Below are 25,019 nucleotides of genomic sequence, written 5' to 3'. Positions count from 1 at the left end.
GACTGAGGCCTTCATCATACTGTATTACAGCCCACCTTCTACCCAATCCTGCTTCTGTTCTTTCCTTCCCACAGGTGGGAGACACAAAATAAGTAATTCCATTAATCTCCATCTCAGAGTCTGCTTCCAGGGCAACCCAATCTACAATAATCTTCTTGGATTTTTTGGATTGATGTTTATCTCCTCCATTATCGTGGCATGAAGGCAAGAGCTACCTCTCTTCTTTTTTTCCACCTATGTATCTTCTACATGAAGCCCAGATTCTAACACATCATAAGTGCTCAAAATATTTAATAAATTAATACCATCTACCCTCCTTATTTATCAATGAGTCAAGATTTAAGAAAGTCACATCCCCAAGCTGACCAGCCTATTTCATTCTTTCTTGCCTCCTCCACTTTCCTGTGGTTTCCTGTGTTCTCAAGGACCCAAGAACTTGTGCAGTTCTATTGTTAGGAGCAAAATTTTTATTCCTCACAAAAGGCAGCTTTTCTTTTCTTAGGTGAATAAAGTTGCTAAGTCTAAAATGATCTTTAGTGAGTGTCTGAAACTCTGGAAGTATCAGTGTTAACTGCACATCCTCCCCTCATCTATTCCCAGATAGCCCAAGTCCCCAAATCCATCATCCTGACATTGGTAAAAGGAACTCAGCTGATACCAACATCCTTCAATACTCTTTGTTCAGCATGATTGCTAAATAACAGGAAACTATTTTAATGGACTGCAAGACCATGTCAGGGGCCATTTGCTCTCCATATAATTTAGGTTGCTTTTTAGACTGCAAAGGACTTTAATAAGAGGTGCATCATTCTGCTTATGGATTTGAAAAGTGATATAGTTAATTTGTTTTTCTTACTAGTCTTCTGTTCTTCCCTCTTCTGTTACAGAAGTGATAAACCCAAGTTTTTTTCCTTTGAAGAGTCCAGAATTTGGTGCCAAAACAAGTAATACTGCAGAAAAATCCTTTGGTCTTGTTCAGGCTTAGGATATATGCTGTGTGTGTGTGTGTGTGTGTGTGTGTGCGCGCGCACGCGCTTGCGTTTTACTCTGTGTCTATGTGTCCTGTGGTTCTTCAAAGGGTGTGAGCTTAAAAGTCCCTCGTTGAGCTTCCAATGAAAGTTACCCACCCTGTCACCTTTACCACATTAAAAGTAAATAGTTACTTTTTGGGTGGCACAGAGTTGAAGAGCATGCAGTTCTTCATTTAGAACTGCATATTCTAGGGAGAGGGAAAAAGATGGAGGAGGAGTAGGGGACCCTTCTTTCAGCTGGTCCCCTGAATCGAGCTGGATATCTACCAGACCATCCTGAACACCCAAGAAATCAGCCTGAGACATAGGAAGATACATCTGGATCTCTACAAACGAACATCTCCAGCACTGAGTATTGAGGTACAAAGTGGGAGTCATGAATCTGCGCACAGATATTGGAAGATAAACAGAAGGGGGAGGGAGCCACCATGCTTGGGTGCCGGGAAGTAGTAGCCACCTGCACTGACGGGCGGGCCGGACTCACAGATCAGCACCCATGAGAAAGCAGTTTGAGACCGTGAGCCCAGAAACGCACATTCGACCAGACTGAAAACCGGCGCTCCGGAGCGCACACTCGAACTAGACTGAAACCGGGAGCTCGGGAGCGTGCGGGAACTGGGGGCAGCTGGCGGCTGGCAGCGTTAGAAGCACAAAGGACAGAGATGTGCCGGCCCTGGAAGTGAGAGCTGGGAGAGCGGCTGTGGGGCGCACAGCCCGGGACGCTGTGGGGTTTTTAGCATCACCGTCAGAAACACAGTTAAAGTGGCCAAGAGAGCTCAGTGGAGAGCGGACTGCGATCTCTCTGTTCTGAGACAGAGGCTACAATACAGCCACTACTGCTCTCTCAGAAGAGTCACAGAAAACCACCAGGGAAAGCTGCCAGAGAACAAAAGCACAGAAATACCAGCTCACATTTTGCCCATCCCCATCCCCCCTCACAGGGGACGGGGCAACCTACCCAAACAGTGTTGCCTGAGTATCAGGGCGGCAGGCTCCTCCCTCAGAAGGCAGGCTGAAAAATCAAGAAGCCCACATCCCTAAGGTCCCTATAAAACAAGTGCACACTGCCTGGGTCCTGGTCAATAATTTGGGCTCTGGGCATCCCCGCAACCTCTCCTCATCAGAATGACGAGGAAGAGGAACCCTCAGCAAAGAAAGGACACAAAGACTGTGGCCTCTGACACAGAACTGATGGATATGGATATAACCAAATTGTCAGAAATGGAGTTCAGAGTAACAATGGTCAAGATGATGTGTAGGCTTGAAAAAAATATTAATGAAAATATTAACCAGAATATAGAATCTCTAAGGGCAGAAATGAGAGTGAATCTGGCAGAAATTAAAAATGCTATGAATCAAATGCAGTCTAAACTAGATGCTCTGACTGCCAGGGTAAATGAGACAGAAGAACGAATTAGTGAATTGGAAGATGGGATGGTAGAAGAGAAAGTAAAAACAGAAACTTGGCTCAAAAAAATCCAATCTCAAGAATGTAGATTACGGGAGATTACAGACTCAATGAAACATTCCAAAGTCGGAATCATGAGCATCCTTGAGGGGGAGGAGAAAGAGAGAGGTCTAGAAGAGATATTTGAAGAAATTGTAACTGAGAACTTCCCTAATCTGGCAAAGGAAACAAGCATTTGTGTCCAAGAAGCAAAGAGGACCCCTCCCAAGGTCAATGAGAATAGACCTACACCACGTCATGACGTAGAGCAATTCACAAATATTAAATCCAAGGATACAGTATTGAAAGCAGCCACAGGGAAGAAAAGTCTTACGTACAGAGGGAAGAATATCAGAATAATGTCAGACCTGTCTACAGAGACCTGACAGGCCAGGAATGGTTAGCAAGGTATTTTCAAAGCTCTAACTGAGAAGGACATGTAGCCAAGGATCCTTTATCCAGCAAGGCTGTCATTCGGAACGGATGGAGAGATAAGGACCTTCCAAGACTGGCAGAAACTGAAGGAATTTGTGACCACCAAGCCAGCCCTACAAGAGATATTAAGGGAGATTCTATAAGAGTAAAAGGGCCCCAAGAGTGATACAGAACAGAAATTTACAATCTATAGAAACAAAGACTTCACAGGCAACATGACATCATTAAAATCATATCTCTCGATGATCACTCTCAATGTGAATGACCTAAATGCTCCCATAAAATACCACAGGGTTGCAGATTGGGTAAAAAGACATGACCCATCCATTTGCTGTCTACAAGACACACATTTTGAACCTAAAAATACATCCAGACTGAAAGTGAAGGGATGGAAAACCATTTTTCATGCCAATGGACCTCAAAAGAAAGCTGGGGTAGCAATTCTCATATCAGACAGATTAGATTTTAAACTAAAGACTGTAGTTAGAGATACAGAAGGACACTATATTATTCTTAAAGGATGTATCCAACAAGTGGATATGACAATTATAAATATCTATGCCCTCAACAGGGGAGTAGCTAGATACACAAGCCAACTCTTAACCAGAATAAAGAGACATATAGATAATGATACGTTAATAGTAGGGGACCTCAACACTCTGCTCTCAGCAATAGACAAATCACCTAAGCAGAAAATCAACAAAGAAACAGGAGCTTTGAATGACATACTGGACCAGATGGACCTCATAGATACATATAGAACACTACACCCCAGAAAAACAGAATACTCATTCTTTTCGAATGCACATGGAACTTTCTCCAGAATAGACCATATACTAGGTCACAAAACAGGTCTCGACTGATACCAAAAGACTGAGATTATTCCCTGCATATTCTTAGACCACAATGCTTTGAAACTGGAACTCAATCACAAGGAAAAATTTGGAAGAAACTCAAACACTTGGAAACTAAGAACCATCCTGCTCAAGAATGATTGGGTAAAACAGGTAATTAAGAAGGATATTAAACAATTTTTGGAGACAAAGGAAAATGAAAACACAATGGTCCAAAACCTGTGGGACACTGCAAAGGCAGTCCTAAGGGGAAAATACATAGCCATCCAAGCCTCACTCAAAAGAATAGAAAAATCTAAAATGCAGTTTTTATATTCTCACCTCAAGAAGCTGGAGCTGGAACAGAAGAACAGGCTAACCCACGTGTAAGAAGGCAGGTGATCAAGATTAGAGCAGAGATCAATGAATTAGAAACCAGGAGCACAGTAGAGCAGATCAAGAGAACTAGAAGCTGGTTCTTTGAAAGAATAAATAAAATCGATAAGCCACTGGCCAGACTTATTCAAAAGGATAGAGAAAGGACCCAAATTAATAAAATTATGAATGAAAGGGGAGAGATCACGACCAACACCAAGGAAATAGGAAGGATCATTAGAAACTTTTATCAACAGCTTTATGCCAATAAATTAAACAACCTGGAAGAAATGGATGCCCTCCTGGAAACCTATACACTACCAAGACTGAAACAGGAAGAAATTGATTATTTAAACAGACTGATGAATTATGAAGAGATTGAAGCAGTGATCAAAAACCTCCCCAAAAACAAGAGTCCAGGGCCTGACGGATTCCCCGGGGAATTCTACCAAACATTCAAAGAAGAAATAATACCTATTTTCCTGAACGTGTTTCAAAAAATAGAAACAGAAGGAAAACTACCAAACTCATTCTATGAGGCCAGTATTACATTGATCCTCAAACCAGGCAAAGACCCCACCAAAAAGGAGAATTATAGACCGATATCCTTGATGAATATGGACGCCAAAATTCTCAACAAGATCCTAGCTAATAGGATCCAACAGTACATTAAAAGGATTATCCATCATGACCAAGTGGGATTCATCCCTGGGATGCATGGGTAGTTCAACATTCGCAAATCGATCCGTGTGATAGATCATATCAACAAGAAAAGAGTCAAGAACCATATGATCCTCTCAATTGATGCAGAAAAAGCATTTGACAAAATACAGCATCCTTTCCTGATTAAAACCCTTCAGATTGTAGGGATAGAGGGTACATTCCTCAATTTCATAAAAACCATCTATGAAAAGCCTGCAGGGAATATCATTCTCAATGGGGAAAAGCTGAAAGTCTTTCCAATAAGAGCAGGAACACAACAAGGATGCCTACTCTCGCCATTATTATTCAACATAATACTAGAAGTCCTTGCAACAGCAATCAGACAACAAAAAGGGATAAAAGGTATCCAAATTGGCAAAGAAGAAGTCAAACTGTCTCTCTTCGCAGATGACATGATACTGCATATGGAAAACCCAAAAGTCTCCACCCCTAAAGTACTAGAACTTATAGAGCAATTCAGTAATGTGGCGGGATACAAAATCAATGCTCAGAAATCAGTTGTATTTCTATACACGAACAATGAGACTGAAGAAAGAGAAATTAGGGAATCGATTCCATTTACGATAGCACCAAAAATCATACGTTATCTCAGAAATGATCTATATTCTAGAAACTACAAGTCACTCTTGAAAGACATTGATGAAGACACAAAAAGATGGAAAAATATTCCATGCTCATGGATCGAAAACACAGTTAAAATTTCTATGCTACCCAGAGCAATCTACACTTTCAATGCCATCTCGATCAAAATACCAATGACATTTTTCAAAGAACTGGAAAAAAACAGCCCTTAAATTTGTGTGGAACCAGAAAAGTCCCCAGATCACCAAGGAATTGTTGAAAAGGAAAAACAAACCTGGGGGCATCATGTTGCCAGATTTGAAGCTGTACTACAAAGCTGTGATCACAAAGACAGCATGGCACTGGCACAAAAACAGACACATAGACCAATGGAACAGAATAGAGAACCCAGTAATGGACCCTCAGCTCTTTGGCAACTAATCTTTGACAAAGCAGGAAAAAACATCCAATGGAAAAAAGACAGTCTCTTTAAAAACTGGTGCTGGGAAAATTGGACAGCTTATGCAAAAGAATGGAACTTGACCACTGTCTTGTACCATACACAAAGATAAACTCCAAATGGATGAAAGACCTCAATGTGAGACAGGAATCCATCAAGATCCTAGAGGAGAACATAGGCTATAGTCTCTTTGACATCGGCCACAGCAACTTTTTTCATGACACATCTCCAAAGGCAAGAGAAACAAAAGAAAAAATGAACTTGTGGGACTACATCAAGATAAAAAGCTTCTGCACAGCCAAGGAAACAGTAAAAAAAAAAACTAAGAGGCAGCCCACGGAATGGAAGAAGATATTTGCAAATGACACTACAGATAAAAGACTAGTATCAAAGATCTACGAAGAACTTCTCAAACTCAATACGTGTGAAACAAATAATCAAATCAAAAAATGTTCCGGAAGAAGATATGAACAGACACTTTTCCAATGAAGACATACAAATGGCTAACAGACACATGAAAAAATATTCAAAATCATTAGCCATCAGGGAAATTCAATTCAAAACCACCTTGAGATACCATCTTACACCAGTTAGAATGGCAAAAATTGACAAGGGAGGAAACAACAAATGTTGGAGAGGATGTGGAGAAAGGGGATCCCTCTTACACTGTTTTTGGCAATGCAATTTGGTACAATCACTCTGGAAAACAGTGTGGAGGTCCCTTAAAAAGTTAAAATTGAGCTACCCTATGATCCAGCAATTGCTCTACTGGGTATTTACCCCAAGGATACCGACGTAGTGAAGACAAGGGCCATATGCACCCCAATGTTCATAGCAGCATTGTCCACAATAGCTAAATTGTGGAAGGAGCCAAGATGCCCTTCAACAGATGACTGGATTAAGAAGATGTGGCCCATATATACAATGAAATATTCCTCAGCCATCAGAAAGAATGATTACCCTACATTTGCAGCAACATGGACTGGAGTGGAGGAGATTATGCTCAGTGAAATAAGTCAAGCAGAGAAAGCCAATTATCATATGGTTTCACTCATTTATGGAACATAAGAAATAGGAAGATTGGGGGCACCTGGGTGGCACAGCGGTTCGGCGTTTGCCTTCGGCTCAGGGCGTGATCCCGGCATTATGGGATCGAGCCCCAGATCAGGCTCCTCCGCTATGAGCCTGCTTCTTCCTCTCCCACTCCCCTGCTTGTGTTCCCTCTCTCGCTGGCTGTCTCTATCTCTGTCAAATAAATAAATAAAATCTTAAAAAAAAAGAAATAGGAAGATTGGTAGGAGAAGGAAGGGAAGAATGAAAGGGGGGTAAACAGAAGGGGGAATGAAGCATGAGAGACTGTGGACTCTGGAAAACAAACTGAGGGCTTCAGAGGGGAGGGGTTGGGGGATTGGGATAGGCTGGTGATGGGTATTAAGGAGGGCACATACTGCATGGTGCACTGGGTGTTATACGCAAATAATCAGGGAACATTTCATCAAAAACTGGGGATGTACCATATGGTGACTAATATAACAAAATAAAAATTATTAAAAAAAAGGAGTGGGAAAAAAAAGAAAAGAAAGGAAAAAAAATCAACTGGGAGGATTTTTCAAACCAATATCCCCTCTTCATATCATTTTCTATTGTTATATTAAGAAACCACCCCCAAGACCAACAAAACAATTCACTCTTATCTTTGGCAGTCCTGGGTAAAGACTGGGCAGTTCTTCTCATTGCTGATCTTGTAGATTGAGCTACCATATAACAGGTTACCCCTCCATCTCTGTCTTTCTCTGTCTCTCTCTCCCTGCTCCCTTCATATATCATCTTTCTGTCTATAATGTTTTCTATATTGTCTTTTAGGGTCTTCCACATGTCTTGGGATTTTCACAGTGTATTTGAGTTAGAAAATCTACACTTCTGATCTGGCAAATGCTTTTAAGTGGCCAGAAGCAGAAAGTTCTAGGCCCGTAAAGGGCTTAGCCCAGAAGGTTTACAAAATTTTAAAGAATGAAAAAGCTAACAGTCTTGGAGAGGGTTTTCCTCACATGCGGAATCAATTACAAAATGCCTTTTTATCTAAAGAAGACTCAAGATGAAGAAATAATACAGAAGTTGCCTACTTTGAGATTCAGTCTGTTTTCTAAAATACAACTGCATATGACTTGAGAGTTTCCAGATCACTCTTGGGGAAAAAAATCCCAGAGAATATTTGCACTTGGATTTTCACTGGTAAAAATTCAGAGGGGCACCTGGGTGGCTCAGTTGGTTAAGCATCTGCTTTAGGCTCAGATCATGATCCCAGGGTCCTGGGATCCAGATCCGCTTTGGGCTCCCTGCTCAGTGGGGAGCCTGCTTCTCCTCCCTCTGCAGCTTCCCCTGCTTGTGTGCGCACGCTCTCTCTCTCTGTCAAATAAATAAATAAAATCTTAAAAACATAAAAATAAATTTCAGAGAGCAGCCCTGTGATAACAGTTGTCTGTACTCCCATATTTCTGAAAACTAACAAATGAAGACATGGGTCATAGTAATAAGTCCACAAGCATGTAAACACCTTGATTCTCTACTGAGAGAGTCCAGGAAATGGTCCTGGATATCTAGGTGTTCACTGGTCCCAGATGAGCCCAGAATGTCCAGAGATAGAAGCTTGTGTCTGCATTTTTAATAATTCCCACCAAGTGATTCTAATGCACAGCCAAGCTTTGAAGATTCATTCCTAGGTCTGTTGCTCTCAGAATTTTGTAGGCATCAAAATACTCTGGAGGGCTAGTTAAAACCCAGGATTACTGGGTTCCATTGTCAGAGTTTTCTGATTTGGTAGGTCTGATGTGGAGTCTAAATTTTGCCTAACAAGTTCCCAGGTAATGCTGACATTGCTTGTCTGGGTACCACCTTTTCAAAGTTACTGCTGTAGAGCAGGGTTCAGCAATTTTTGTTTTTCCTAAAGGGTCTATATACTTAAAATCTTTATAAAAACACTGCCAGGTTGTTGTCTTCTCTGGCTTTCCAAATTTGTACTTCATTGGCATGTACGAACATACCTTAATCACTCTTCTCCTCACCTATACCTGAGCTTTTCAGAATGTTTAATTTTTGCCAATCTGATGTCTTCTAGTTATTTGTCAACCACTATCTCTGGAGGTTGAACAGTTTCTGGGGTCTTACCAGTCTGATCCTGGGCAAACGTCCTGAATATGTGTGATTAAGATATAGATAATGACATAACTGGATAATAGAGTGTGGGAAAATGTGCTTTCTCATCAGTGCTCAGATCACCAATGGCAAGTGTGGACTAGTATTGGTCCTCCATGCAAAAACAGGATCTAGAGGAGGATTTCTCAACCTCAGTGTTACTGATATTCTGGACCTGATAATCTTTGGTATGGGGGGCTATCCTGTGCACTGTAGGATGATTAGCACCATCCCAGGCGTGTACCTACTAGATGCCAATAGCAATCCCCACCAGGTTGTGACAAACAAGAATGTCCCCAGACATTGCCATATGTCCTCCAGGGGACAATACTGCCCCAGCTGAGATCCAGTCTTGGATCACAATTTTTTTTTTTTCATTTACATCAGTGGCTACCATGACTTTGACCTTTTCCAGGATGAGAGCTATGAACCGACTTGTGCTGTTGAGCCTAATGTGCAATCACATTGTGGTGGAGGTTGCAGTGAAAGAAAAGAAAGCTTAAGGATCAATTAAATGATCCTTCAGTGATCAGCGAGAGCTATGTAGCTGCTTTCTCCACAGATGAGCACATGCTCTTCAGATTTCTGTGCCCCCCATTTATTTGCTCTCAACCTTCTTTAGTCTCATTATCCATGGGTTGCAATATTTTGGATTAGATTATTTGGTCTCTGTGGTTCCAGAAGATTGTAGGGAGGTGGGGTAATCAAAGGAAAGAACTCACATGGACTCCAAATTTACAGGTAGAATTCCAAATCAGAACTTGCCCCCTTAAAAGTTCTATTTCTTTTGCATTTAGCCAGTTCTGCCTAATGAAAAACAACACTCTTTGTACACCAATAAAATAAGGGTGGGTAATGGAAAAAAGAAGAACAAAATGAAGTTATAAATGTCATAAAATAGGTTTGTTATTTGCTGATTTATTTGCAAGTTTTTCTCCTTAATCTTAAATTCCCCTTAACTCAGTGTCTGCTATTGAAATGATGGAAAGATACTTGGAACAAAAAGCTGAATGATTTCCTGCAAGACAGGGAACAGGCAATTATAAAAATTAAAATTAGTTTTCCACTTGCAATTGGAGATTGCCTCTTTGAAAGAATGCCTGAGCATTGGCAAAACATACATTGTAAGTCACATTTTATGCTCTCCAAGTAAATAAAACTGTTTTATGTTCTAGAGGAGAGTATAGATGTGTTCCCTGGCATATATCTCATTATCTGATCTCTTTTCCTCATGTTGAATTAAGGACTGCTTGTTACACAGCATCTCATACATCATAAAAGGTGACATCATTTTGGAGATAGATGCTAGCTACACAGAACAGAGATCACAAATGCTGCAGACTTAGAAGGCATATAAACTGATCACTTGTGAGTAATGAGAGATTGCCAGAAGCTCTCTAGTCACTTGGTGTGTGGTAAAAGCATGATACTTGCTAATCTATTATATGAGCTTCATGTGGCCTCTTAAATTTTCTAAGGTAGGACCTGACCACTTTCAATTTTGGGGGAGAAAAGAAATCATGTTTTTAACTGAGATGTCTATGTGGAAACAGAAATTGACTTGTGAATTACAGTTATATCCGAAACATTCAGCAGTAATGGAAATGTGCTATAACCTTATTATTCAGTGTGGCAGCCCTACTAGTTGCAAATGATTACTGGTCACTTGAAATGTGGCTAGTATGAGTGAAGATGTGAATTTATAATTTTATTATTTTTATTTAGATTTAAATTTAAAAAATTGCCTGTGACTAGTGGCTACCCTATTAGGCAACTCAGATCTAGCCTCTTTTGTCACATTCGGTGCTAAAGGTTGGTTGTTAGAGAAGTAGAAAATGAGTGACAATGGTCTGTAAGGAGTTCAGAAATTTAAATGGAAGGGCTATGGTTTTAGTCAGGGTTCTCCTGAGACATACTACCAACATGCCAACATGGTGTGTGTGTGTGTGTGTGTGTGTGAGAGAGAGAGAGAGGGAGAGCACACGTGCGTACACACTTGAGATTTAAAGGAATTGGCTCAAACAATTGTGAAGGATTGAGAAGTCAAAAATCTATAGGGAGACTAAATGCTATATGCTAAGAGACTGGAGATCCAAGAGAAAGTTGTAGTTTAAATCCACAGGCCATCTGCTGATAGAAATCCTTTAGTTCAGGGGAAGCTGGTCTTTGTTTTAAGGCCCTTTACTGATTGGATGTGGCCCATCCACTTTATGGATGGTGATCAGCTTTACTCAAAGTCTACATGTTTAAATGTCAATCTCCTCCAAAAATCACCTTCACAGAAAGATTCAGAACAATGTTTGACTAAATACCTGGGCACTGTGGCCCAGTGAAGTTGACATAAAATTAATCATCATAACTACCCTAGTGAGAAGAAAACGCAATCATCTTTAAAGGAAAGAGAAGATAATAAAGGTTGGAGACAATGCAAGATGAGCAAATGTAGAATAAACAACCATCTGAATTGCTTCATAGTATTTCAGAAGAGACATTAATTCTTTCATTTTGATCCATTTTTTTGTTATAAATATCCATATTTATTATAAGGAATGTTGTTACAGACATGAGTTAGAAAAATAAGTGTTTGCAGGACTGTGCTGTGTCAACTTGGTTAAAGCTGAGTACTGCATTTTTCTAAATCCCCTTTTCTATGTAGTTTTGTTTTCAATTTGGGCAAAACTGAAAGTCACATGAGATTTGAAAAGTAATAGCAAGGCAAGTCAGTACTCTCAAAAGTTCGTCATTAGACATGTAACAAGAAAATGTTGAGCTGCTCTGCAGGTATAAGCTTCTCCTAATTTTCCTCCTTCCTCTACCCATTCTGTCTCCCATTCTGTTCCTGATGGCCAGCAGTGGCCCACAGACTACTAGTCAATGAATACCTGAACAGTCAGAGGCATAATCCACATGGAAACATATCTTCCAGTTCTCACCCCCATAAGTCCCACTGCTTCCCAATCCCCCCTCCTAGATATGCTTAGCTTTTAATATTTCCCTGCAGGTTCCAACTTACACAGAAGAAGGGGACAATTTGCTTGCCACCTTATGGTTAAATCAAATACTTGGTCAATGGGACATATATTAGATTAATGATAGGTAAAACAATTCTTTGTATTCTCCCTTTTTCAATATGATTTTGCATATCTTCCATTAAGTGAAGTTGTAGCTTGCTTTGACCAGGAAAATTTTGCATAGTTGACATATGTAAATGCTAAAAGCAGGGCTTCTCAAGATCTTACACTCTTTTGTTCCTGAGGTTGCTATGTGGCAAAGCCCTGACCAACTTCCTTGAGGGTGGCAGACCACATGAAAAGAGCGTCTCTAAGGATATGTGAAGATTAACTCTAAGATGTGGATCTTTTTCTCTTTCACTTTTTAATTACCAATACATTCACTTCCCTTTTTGGGAGATTTAAAAAAAAATGTTCTAGTACCAGAATACCCATTTTCCAGATTTTCTGGAAATGTTAAATTATGAGCAATAAACCAAGAAGAATGTACTGGTTTCTTCTTGCTATCACACACAGATTGGCACTGATTCTCATGTTCAATTAGTTCTGTGGTGCTCAGTGATTCTAAAAATGTGACTGATAGCCAGCAGTTCACTCTAGAAGATCATGCACAGGTAGAGGGTCACTTATTCACATGCCTGGTGCCTGGGACTTCTAGTAATTAGAACAGCTGGGGTTCTTGGTATATCTCTATCTCAGTTTGATCCCTGCATGTTCTTTCCAGCATGGTAGCCTTAAGGTGGTGAGCCTCACTATATGCCATCTCAGAGCTCCAAAGCCAGAAAGACACACACACACACACACACACACACACACACACACACACACACACGTTCTATCACCTTTCTAACTTTGTCTTGGAAGTGGTATAGCTTAATATCTCTTGTGGCCACATATTTGTTAGTTCACAGTCCAGGAAAGGGAATGTAGACCATAGCTCTCAAAGCAGAAGTGTCAGTATCAACATGAGAAGGTCATACAGATGGGGATGCATGAATACAGTGCTCTCCAACAGCATCTCTGATAGTTACTCATTCAGATTCAGACTGAACATTTCTATAGTTGATTTGATTTATTCCATTTTTGTGCAGTCCTCAGAGAAACTTTCTTAGGAGAAGCTTTGAAAATAATTAATCTTCCTCTTACAATTAGCCTTAGGCTTGTCTTCTTGTTCATAGGTTAGTTCCGTTTGTGGTGAATAAGGAAGGATTTTGGATTTGACAATTTCAATGTTCGATCTTTCTCAAATATTCTACTTGGAAAAGCTTAAGATACTGATATAAAATACTTTTCCTCTCTTAAATATTTTTACTAAACATACCTTGAATTTCCACTGTATCACATATTAAGATCATACCTACATGTCTCACTGTGCTGGTCATCTTTATTTGTTAGTATTCTTAAAATTTTCTAATAGATGCCAGCACTTAATTTATCTTAATATGTCTTCTGTTACTGTGGAAGTAGTAGTGTATGTTACCTGATGATGGGATAGGGATTCCTTTAGGGTGTTACTAAGCAACAGATTTCTGAGGACTTCCTGTTTCATCATGCTTAACTAGTAAGGTTATTTATGTAATTGTAGAGATAAAAATTGCACAGTGCAGTAAGTTGATGGGTGGGGAAGTGATGAGAACTCGATTCTAACTCATAAAAACATTGTCTTATGAATAATGTTGATCTAAATAGGAATTTATTATACCAAGAGAAAAGGATTAAGATTAGTTAATATGAATAAATTACATTGAATAATAAAACAAAATTTTATTGTTTAACAGATAACATGGTAAAGAGAGACTGTAAAATTGTTGAATTATTGAAAACATAAGACTGAGGTGAACCAAGACTTCTGTTGAAGTCCAGCAAAGTATATCTGAAGTCTTGATCTGTTTTGAATGGTATATGTTCCCAAAATCTGTAATTTTCAGACGTATCCTACCCTTGATGATGATTGGGAAAAAATGCAGCTCAAATACTACCCAACTATACCTTGAGGGATGATCTGGGGAAATAGTTGGTGGGGATTGAGCAGCAGGAGAAGGATGAGATCACAAGGAAACAACCGTTTTGAGAATTCTGTGGGTTATGGAACTTGCTGGGTAAAGTACACCTCTTCTTCCAAAGTAGTTGGGCTTGTTGGAAGCAATATCCTAAAGGGTTTTGGACATCAATTTTACATTTTAAAATTTTGTTTTATGTCTTTGCTACATAGAAGGAAATCAGAAAGGGACCATCTTTTGAAATAGTCAATATCTATAGCTAGAGGAATTGACCAAAATGGGTGACTTCTTTTCTGAGTCAGAGTTAAAAACACTGGGTTTAGAATTGTTAATTGAGATGAAGTGGCTGAATGTGTTAAATCTATGGCAGGGTGGCTGTATTAGGACAACAATAATTTTGCTACCCAATCTCTACTAATGATAATGGAATTGGAGAAAATATTGGTTATTTTTCTGGTTATGTCTACACATATACATTGTAGGAATTTAGAAAATGGGGAAAAGAGTAAAACGAGAGAGAGTATTTAAACATACATACTTTCTATCTGTAAATGTTTACTTGATTTGGATATATAAGGTCGTAATCCAATCTAATAGGAGCCATAATGCCTCTATGATCTTTTAAAATATCTTCCTCACTATAAAATATTAACTTAGTGTTATTAAATATTTTTATAATCTTGATGTTTAATAAGGCATATTATTTGATCACCTACATTTTATTTAGTTGGTGGCCTGTTATAGGAATTTAGACTATTTTCATTTTTCAGTATGATAACGGTTCACAAACATTTATGGGCATTTATGAATATTTCTTTAAGACAATTTCCAAAGTTGGAAATATTGAGACAAATGCATGGATGTGGTTAGTCATTTGAAATGTATTGACAAGTACATATTCCTTTACTTAGCGACCAAGATCCCAGGTATGTATTATTAAAAATAATGCAATTTTGAAATTTTAATGGGCCAAAAGTGGTATTTGGCACTGGTTTTCTTTGATAACCACATACATGCACATTTAAATCTCTATAACTATTCTTTCTTTAATTACTGTTTACGTGCTTTCCATTTGGATTTCATCGTTTTCTAAATTACTTATCTATTCCCTTGTGAACTGCGACACAGTTTGACTTCAACTTGGCACCTGCATTCTCTTTATTCAGCACTTTTTTCTTGTGAGTAAAGCCCTAGATCAAAAAAAACAAACAAAAAATAAAGTCTGGCTTCAGCCAAAGCTTTGACACTGACTGGATGTATATAATTTAGGGCAAGGTCTTTTCATTTTTGTGCCTTGGTTTCCCCACTTAAAGAATGGATATAAGACTTCATTCAATATATTTCACTGAAATGCCATTATATTAAATGAGATTGTGACCCAGCTCCTCTGATGCCTCTTAGGTGACTATGGAAGGTAAATTGACACTTACCTACATTGTGTTATATATTCATCACTTTCAAGTTGTTAGGGTTTAGGTCTCTTCTATTTATAGAGTTTGAAGTTTGAAGCTGGCAAAAGCTTTAGAGATCATTATCAACTTTACCATCTTACCAGTTTAGAAACGGAGATGGAGCTGTGGTGAATGAATGAAATTAAAACCTGGAATTAGACTGTAGATAAGCTAATGTTTCTACTATGACTCTATTCACCTTAGAAAATATTGGTTGCTTCTTGACTCAAGGAAATAATTACACAGTTTCAAAAAGGTTTACACATGCTCAACTACTGTAGTTTCTAATATCAGGAAACTGAAGATGACCCACATTTACTTACTAGGAAATTTACAAATAAATTAGAGAATATAAATACAAGAGACTATGATCCTGTCATTTAAAATGATGGTATAAAATTTATTGACCTCAATAAATGTGATGATTATTATTTTAAAAAATAGTAACACTGATCACAAAACAGTATATATGGCATTTGTGTTTAAAATTATATGCATGCATCTAAACAGGGATTGGATATGGAGAAATATCTGCAATAATGTTACAAGTATTAAAATTATAAAATATAAACTATATAAATAAAGTAAAAAAGAATATAAATGTTAAAAGTGTAAGAATATGCAATTATTTGGCGAGATCATGAATATTTTAGCTTTTCAAATTTTTTGAATTTTTTCAAGTATTTATGTTTATCATTTATCATTTATGCAAAAATAAAATAACATTATTTAAGACAAGGCAGCCATTCTGATCCTGTGTGTTGTCTTTAACTGTTCAAACTGGTTTTTATTAAATTCTCCAGCTGGCCTTTTCATTTCTCATTCCACATGTAGTTTCTGATAATCCTGGCCAAAAGACATTTTTTTCCATTCATTTGTTTTATATCTTTCTAGGTAAATGGAACCCTGGAGTTTCTTATATTTTATTGCAGTTAGTAAACATAAGTTTTGGGAATCACTTTCTGGAAGTTGAAGCACACTGCTATATAGATAGTAACACTATTCAATAATCGCCTTTCCCGAGAGAGATCTTTTATCTTCATACCCTTGACTGAGGATCTTCTCTGATTTTATGGCACTGTTACCTGTTTAAATGTATGACCAACTTGAGAGTAATCGTGCTTCCCAAGAAACAATGGTAATTGTCAGGCTATTCAGCAAGTGAAATGAGGTCTTAGAATGTTAATTTTAAACATATTTCCTTTGTGCATTTTTATAAATGTCAACTTTGAGAGAACATTTTATTTCTCAAAGCTAATATGAAGGAGTACAGTGTTTAAATATCTGCATTAAATTAGTCTTAAGAATGACAATTTATGAGACTGGACTAAGTTTTCATTAATAGATGCTGTATGGATAAGACTTTGGATTTGAAAAGTGGTTTGTTTTTGTTCTTAGCCTTGGCTTAGTAAATTTCTATATATATATATTTTCAATATCCAGAACTGATATGCAAGTGAGAAAAACAGTAAATATGTGTCAGTCAATGCACTACATTATTATCTTTATTTTTTATGTTTGATTTCCACAGTGATCCTATAAGCTTAAAACTTACAGTTGCCTCATTTTGCAAATGAGGTCATTGCAAGTTAGAGCTCGGCAACCTTACCTAGTTTAAAAAGATAGCAAGTGTTGAGTGTTATACTCTGACTCACATTTACCTGACTACAGCATCCAAACTTTTAATCTTTGGGCTATCATTTAATATTTCCTTTTTATGACTATTATTTTTATTTTTTATTATTTAAATTCAATTACATAATTAGTTTCAGATATAATCAATAATTTATCAGTTGCATATAACACCCGGTGCTCATCATATCATGTACCCTCCATAATGTCCATCACCCAATTACCCTATCTCCCCACCCATCTCCCCTCCAACAACCTTGTGTGTTTCCTATAGTTAAGAGTCTCTCATGGTTTTTCTCCCTCTCTGATATTTCCAAATAAGTTTTAGAACCTACTGGGGTTTCTGTTCTTGCTTTTTATTTATTTATGTATTCATTTTAATTTTTAGAGGCGCTAATATTTGCCTGCCCTTGAATTGCTTTGATAATGAATCGGACTGAGTGATCTCTGCTTTATATTTAGCCTTTGACACTCGCCTAAAACACATTCTGATCAACTCTTAAATAAGAATTTATCTACTACTCATGGAAAATTATTTTTTTTACATTTCCTTCTCTTTTAGCAGTGGAAACTCATTGGCCCATCACTGTTACTGAATAACACTTTATTCTAACACAGTATCCATTTCCTCATAAGGATCTGCTTATATTTTAAGAGTTCTATCTTACTGGAATGGAAATTTGTATCCTTCTGTGTATATTTTATGTAGTAGTTAGTATTTGGAAAATTATTTTTTGGATCAGGGGAACTGTCCTGTGCTTTTGAAATGCCTTCAAGTGGTAAAATACTGATTCTACTTAAATGAAAGAACAATGTTTTTAAAATTATGACAGAAAACTAGGGAGACTTTCAGTTATAGTTATCTTCCTACACAAAGGAGGACCTGCCTTCTCTTGAGAATAAAAAAACTCTCTCCCAAGGATCCTTCAAGTGGACAAGTTATATTATGACTGTCTAGGCTTTTTTTTTTTTTTTTCATCTTAAGGTCTTGCTTGAAAACTCTCTTCCTCAGAATAGATTTGAAAGGGAGATTTATTTTATGTATGTATTCAATACATGTAACATATGCATTGGCATGTGTATCTATGCATGCAGTATGAATGTATTTAGTATTATTGTCCATGCATTGTAAAATGGCAAATAAATAAATTGTATCCCAGCTTTGCTATTTCATTCTATCTCATTCTTCTTAAGGAAGGCAGCTGGCACTGTTAATTTTAACACAGTATATACACTTAGAGAGATCACCCAGGTACCATCTTAACTGAGATTTCCAAGAATGCCAGGGGCACTCTATTATTTGTCATTCGAGCTGCTTTTTGAGACTCAGTCTAGGAGATCCATTTAGGGTGGTCCCTCTGCTGAATTAAAAATAAAAACAAACAAACTTTGCTTGGAAAGGAGGAAATTAACTTGATTTAATGATGAAAATGCATAGCATGTGATCATGGAGTTACTATTAAACAGTTCTATTACCAATTCCATTTCATAAATTACTTTGTATCTATGTAGGCATACGAGAATTTTCTGAAGGCAAGAAGAGGATAATTTAGGCTTTGGATGGTGGTTCATGAAATTAAAGATTTACAGTGGTAAGGGATATCTTTATGAAGATCTGATTATTCAAACACTTTTATTTCATAAATGAGAAAAGGGAGTCTACTGAAAACCTCATTGGATGCTTCTGGTTTTATAACAGAATTATTTTGGCTGAAAATAACAGAAAGCCCTCAGAATTATTTAAAGACCAGAGGTAGGGCAGGATTCAAGTTTTATTTAATCAAGAAGCCAGCTCTGTTTTTATTCTGGCAGATTTTTCCCCCCCGAAGGTACATTCTTCCATGCTAGATTCATTCTCAGGATACTTTCCTCATGGTTGTGATGTGCCTGCCATCAGAGAGTTAGGTGTGTTTTCCTCACTTGCATCTGGGAGCCAGTAGAAATCTGTTGCTTAAAAATATCAATAAAAATTCTGAATTTTAACATAATTAAAAAGAAAAAAATATGGTCAGGGACTTCAGCAACTTGATTTTCTTAGCCCTCCATTACCGAGCTCTTAAACTGACATTGTGGCAATTTGGATGAGATTACAGTCATTTTCCTTTACCAACCATTGGAAATCTGAAAGAAGTGGGAAAAGTGGAGGAAGAGAGACCAGGTTGGCAACAAAGTACTGTCCATTACATTTGGGGGGAAAAAATTATTTCATTCTGTAGTTTTCTGTATAATCTTCTTTCCTTTCTTCCTTCCATTATTATGGTAAAGTACAAATATCATAAAAATGACCATTTTAACCATTTTAAATGTATAATTCAGTGGCAATAAGTACATTCACAGTGCTATGTAACCATCACCACTATCCATTTCCAGAACTTTTCCTCATCTTAAACAGAACTCTCAACCAATTAAGCAATAATTTCCCATCCCCCTCTCTCTGGCCCCCATTAGCATCTATTCTGTCTTCTGTGTTTATTCTAGGTACATCATATAAGTGAAATCTAACAATGCATGTTCTTTTATATCTGACTTGTTTCATTTAGCATAATGTTTTTAAGGTTCGCCCATGTTGTAGCATGCATCAGAATGACATTATTTTTTAAGGTTGAATAATATTCCATTGTGTGCATATACCCTATTTTGTTTATCTCTTCATCTTTCAATGAACATTTGGGTTGTTTCCACCTTTCGACGATTGTGAATAATTCTGAGAACACTGGTGTACAAGTATTTGGTTGAGTCCCAGTAGAGACTCAATTCTTTTCTTCATATACCTAGAAGTAGAATTGCTAAATCATATGGCAATTCTATGTTTAATTTTTGAGGAACCACCAAGTGATTTCCACAGTGGCTACACCATTTTACATTCCTACCAGTAGCATATACAATTTCTGACTTCTGGTTTCTCCACATACTTGCCAACACTTGATATTTTCTTCTCTCTCTCTTTTTTTCTCTCTTTTATTTTTTAAATAAACATCCTAATGGGTGTGAAGTGGTATTTCATTATGCTTTTAATTTGCAGTTATCTCCTGGATATTGATGTTGAGGATCTTTTCATTGATCTATTGGCCACCCCCACTTTTTTTCCCTTTTTCAAGTTTTTATTTAACATATATGGTAAAATTGGTTTCAGGTGTAGAATGTAATGATTTATCACTTACATGTAACATCCAGTGCTCATGATAACAAGTGTCCTCCTTAGTACCCATCACCCATTTAGCCCATCCCTCACCTCCCTCCCTCAACCCCCAATTTGTTCTCTATCACTCTAAGAGAGGAAAGCAAACCATAAGAGACTTTTTCCCTCTTCTCTTATGTTCATCTGTTTTGTTTCTTAAATTCCACATGAGTGAAATCATGGTATTTGTCTTTCTCTGACTGACTCATTTCACTTAGTATAATACAATCTAGCTCCATCCATGTCATTGCAAATGGCAAGATTTCATTCTTTTTGATGGCTAATATTCCATTGTCTGTATATACCACATCTTCTTTATCCATTCATCAGTCAATGGACATTTGGGCTTTTTCCATAGTGTGGCTATTGTTGATAATGCTGCTATAAACATCAGGGTGCATGTGCCCCTTCAAATCTGTATTTTTGTATTTTTTGGGTAAATACCTAGTAGTGAAATTTCTGGGTCATAGGGTAGCTCTATTTTTAACTTTTTGAGGAACCCCCATACTGTTTTCCAGAGTGGCTGCACCAGTTTGCATTCCCACCAATAGTGTAAGAGGGTTCCCCTTTCTCTGCATTCTCGCCAACATCTCTTATTTCTTGTGTTGGCCACTCCTTTTTATTTTTCTTTCTCTCATCTTCCTCATCCCTTTCTTTTCTTTTTCTATTTTTCCTCCCTTTACTTTCCTCTCTTCACCCTTCTATCCCTCCCCTTTTCCCTCTCTTTATTTCCTTCCTTTCTGCCTTCTTTGAAGGACATGACAAAATCTGGATTGACTCTGTATACCCAGAGCTTTGTCCTTTCTCCGCTGAATCAAAATCATAATTAACCCTGAGTTGCATGTCTAGTAGATCATAATCAGCATTCAGAATCATATGTTTGGCTCTGACTTTAAGCTCTTAAAAATATGTTATACTAACTTCAACAGAAACCTCTGAGATTTATTTACACACATTTAATAAATAACTACTATGTTTCAAATATTGTTTTAGGTGCTGGGGGTACATACTTGAGCAAACAGATAATCCTTACCTTCTTGAGTTTACTATATGATAAAAATAAAGAAATAGAGATTTTGATGGATTTTACGAGTAGTTAATAAATACATCACTTCTCTCTGGACCTATTTTGTCAACTATGGAATTAGAACATTTTGCTCTAAGCTATCATTCAGCTCTGGTACTCTATAACCCTGAGGATTATCTTTTTAAAATGCCTTTTTTTTCTCCCCTTCAGTTCACAATCCCAACCCATTCTATCTTTAAGCCACTTTTAGTTCTTTTAATTTTATGGCTTTTACTAGGTTTCATTTTATACTATTTGCCCCAGAGTGTCAGTGGCCATGAGTGAAAGCAAAAAGAGCGGATCTGAGAGGTGACCAAGCTACTGCTGTGAATGCCTTGGCTTGGTGGCAGCAATATTCTGCCAGATCTGCTCCACTCCCTCTTCCCCTACCTATGCCAGACGGCTGATGGCCTGTAGCCGGCCACTGCACTTGTGGGCTCCCTGCCATTCTCACAGATGGGCTCAGATGATAGGGTCAGGGCATCATGTGTCAGAATCAAATGAAGTCATTAGAAATTATTGCCAACAGCTGTTCATACGTTTCCATAAAATGAATTGATCCACCCATCTGGGCCTCAGAACATGTCATGGGTCAATATAGTTGAGTTCTAAAGCAACATGCTATAAGTTAGGCATTTCTAATATGGATTTTTTCCCCCCAATAAAAAGAGATACTAGAATTGAGGACAAGAGGATTCTGGGTGTGGATTTGCTGCAGGATACCACTACTGAAATGGTTGTTATTAGATGCCTCTCTCAATTTTCCACCATTAATTTTCAACAAATATTCATTCAGTTATATATATTGATACATTTTAATACACATACTGGGAGTACATAAATTATCCATAAATGTATCCCCTTGCCCTTAATGAGTTCATATAACTTATAGACACACAAGACTAATTTTTTCTCCATTTTAGATTTAAAAAATGGGGTATGTTAGGTATTGCTAAGAAATTTAGATTTTTAGAAATGCACATACAAGTAATAATGAAAGTACATAAGTGAAGACTGATAATGTATGAAATATATAAAAGTGCCTAGTTTCAGAGGGAAATAGCCTAAAGCTCATATTCATGGGTGGTGAGTTGGTAGAAGAGGGAGAGGTATTGCTATCTTGAGGATTTTCGGGACTTTGTACAACCTGGCGGTTCAGACAGTGTTATAAGTAGGGAAAATAATCTTATCAATTATTCTTACTATGTAGGGAAGAGACGGTTTGAACATGCAAAGACATATTTATATTCCTACCAAATAGAACCCAAATGCACAGCATTTACTTTTCTTCTATTTTGAGCAAAACCACCTTTCCTTTTGAGGAATCTAGTACATCACTGAGCTGCAAATAAGAGTGGCAAGAGAAGTCTTTTGATTGCCGAACAAAGTCTAAGAATTTTACATGTCTAAAGTACTTCACACTTCCTGGGAAATGAAGCAACTCATAACTAGGTAAATTGTGTTAAGAATAGTCCTCACTATATACTTACTGTTCAGACGTTCTGTCTAGTTCAGTCTTCAAAACTTTCCAATTGGACAGTACATTTTGTGATCACTGTACATATAACCAATAGACCTTGTTGGCATCCTCCTTACAAATTCAAATCCTAAGACAAATATGGTATTCCAGCACTTCTCAGGCAGATACTTGGTCAACATGGGAGAAAATTTTATAACAGAAACTGTCCATGTGTCTGCTCCCTGTAGTTAAATTCTTCTGACAACTCAGATATTTCCATATATGCTTTAAAGCCAAATATCAAATGTGATATTTGCCTTATTGCTTTAGCAAAAGGGGAAGGTGGAGGGGGATTAGGCAGAAAATAAAATAACAATAAAGCTCAATTGCTGTTTAAATGGATTCTCATTTCTGGTACAGAAGGATGTGATATGTATTTAACAGGCCATGGCTAAACATTATGTGGTCATGAACACCAAATTGCTGAAAACAGCGGAATAGAACATTCTTTTCCAGGTTGCTAAATATGGCTGCTGCTGGGAGGGCTCACATAGTAGTTCCAACAAGAACTAGAAAGATTTTTTTTAAGAGGATAGCATAATAATTAAGGTATTTCAAAACCATAGGTCTGAATTTGAATACTGTTTTTAAATTAAATAGCTATCTATGGTCAACTAATCTTTGACAAATCAGGAAAAAACATCCAGTGGAAAAAAGACAGTCTCTCCAATAAATGGTGCTGGGAAAATTGGAAAGCTATCTACAAAAGATTGAGACCTGACCACTCTCTCACACCATACACAAAGCTAAACTCCAAATGGATGAAAGACCTTAATGTGAGACAGGAATCCATCAAAATCATAGAGGAGAACATAGGCTGTAACATCTTTGACAACGGCCACAGCAACTTCTTTTATGACATGTCTCCAAAGGCAAGAGAAACAAAAGCAAAATTGAACTTTTGGGACTTCATCAAGATAAAAAGTTTCTGTACAGCAAAGGAAACGGTCATCAAAACAAAGATGCAACCCACAGAATGGGAGAAGATACTTGCAAATGAAACTACAGATAAAGGGCTGGTATCCAAGATCTATAAAGAACTTCTCAAACTCTATACACGAGAAACAAATAATCAAATCAAAAAATGGGCAGAAAATATGAACAGACACTTTTCCAATGAAGACATACAAATGGCTAGCAGACACATGAAAAAATATTCAAAATAATTAGCCATCAAGGAAATTCATTGAGATACCACCTTACACCCATTAGAATGGCAAAAATTGACAAGGCAAGGAACAACAAATATTGGAGAGGATGTGGAGAAAGGGGATCCCTCTTACACTGTGGTGGGAATGCAAGTTGGTAGAGCCACTCTGGAAAACAGTGTGGAGTTCCCTCAAAAAGTTAAAAATAGAGCTACCCTATGACCCAGCAATTACACTACTGCGTATTTAACCCAAAGATAGACATAGTGAAGAGAAGGGCCATATACACCCCAATGTTCATAGCAGCATTGTCCACAATAGCTAAATTGTGGAAGGGCCGAGATGCCCTTCAACAGACGAATGGATAAAGAAGATGTGGTCCATATATACAGTGGAATATTACTCAGTCATCAGAAAGAACGGTTACCCAACATTTGCAGCAACATGGATGGGACTGGAGGAGATTATGCTCAGTGAAATAAGTCAAGCAGAGAAACACAATTATCATATGGTTTCACTCATTTATGGAACATAAGAAATAGCAGGGAGATTGGTAGGAGAAGGAAGGGAAGAATGAAAGGGGGGTAAACAGAAGGGGGAATGAGCCATGAGAGACTATGGACTCTGGGAAAAAAAACTGAGGGCTTCAGAGGGGAGGGGGATGGGATTGGTATAGGCCGGTGATGGGTATTAAGGAGGGCACATATTGCATGGAGCACTGGGTATTATATGCAAACAATGAATCATGGAACACTATATCAAAAACTAATGATGTACTGTATGGTGACTAACATAATTAAATAGCTGTGTAATCTTAGGTCTCATGCTTATTAATTAAAACCCCAGTTTCTTAATTCCTACAAAGTGAGTAATAGTTATTTTGTTGAGTTTTACGAGGATTGAGATTGTATAGATATATGCATGCGTAATACATACGTATGCATTACATACAGTATA

This window comes from Ursus arctos, unplaced genomic scaffold, assembly GCF_023065955.2.
Source record: "Ursus arctos isolate Adak ecotype North America unplaced genomic scaffold, UrsArc2.0 scaffold_7, whole genome shotgun sequence".
Taxonomy (NCBI): Eukaryota; Metazoa; Chordata; class Mammalia; order Carnivora; family Ursidae; genus Ursus; species Ursus arctos.
Note: the sequence above shows the minus strand (reverse complement) of the source record.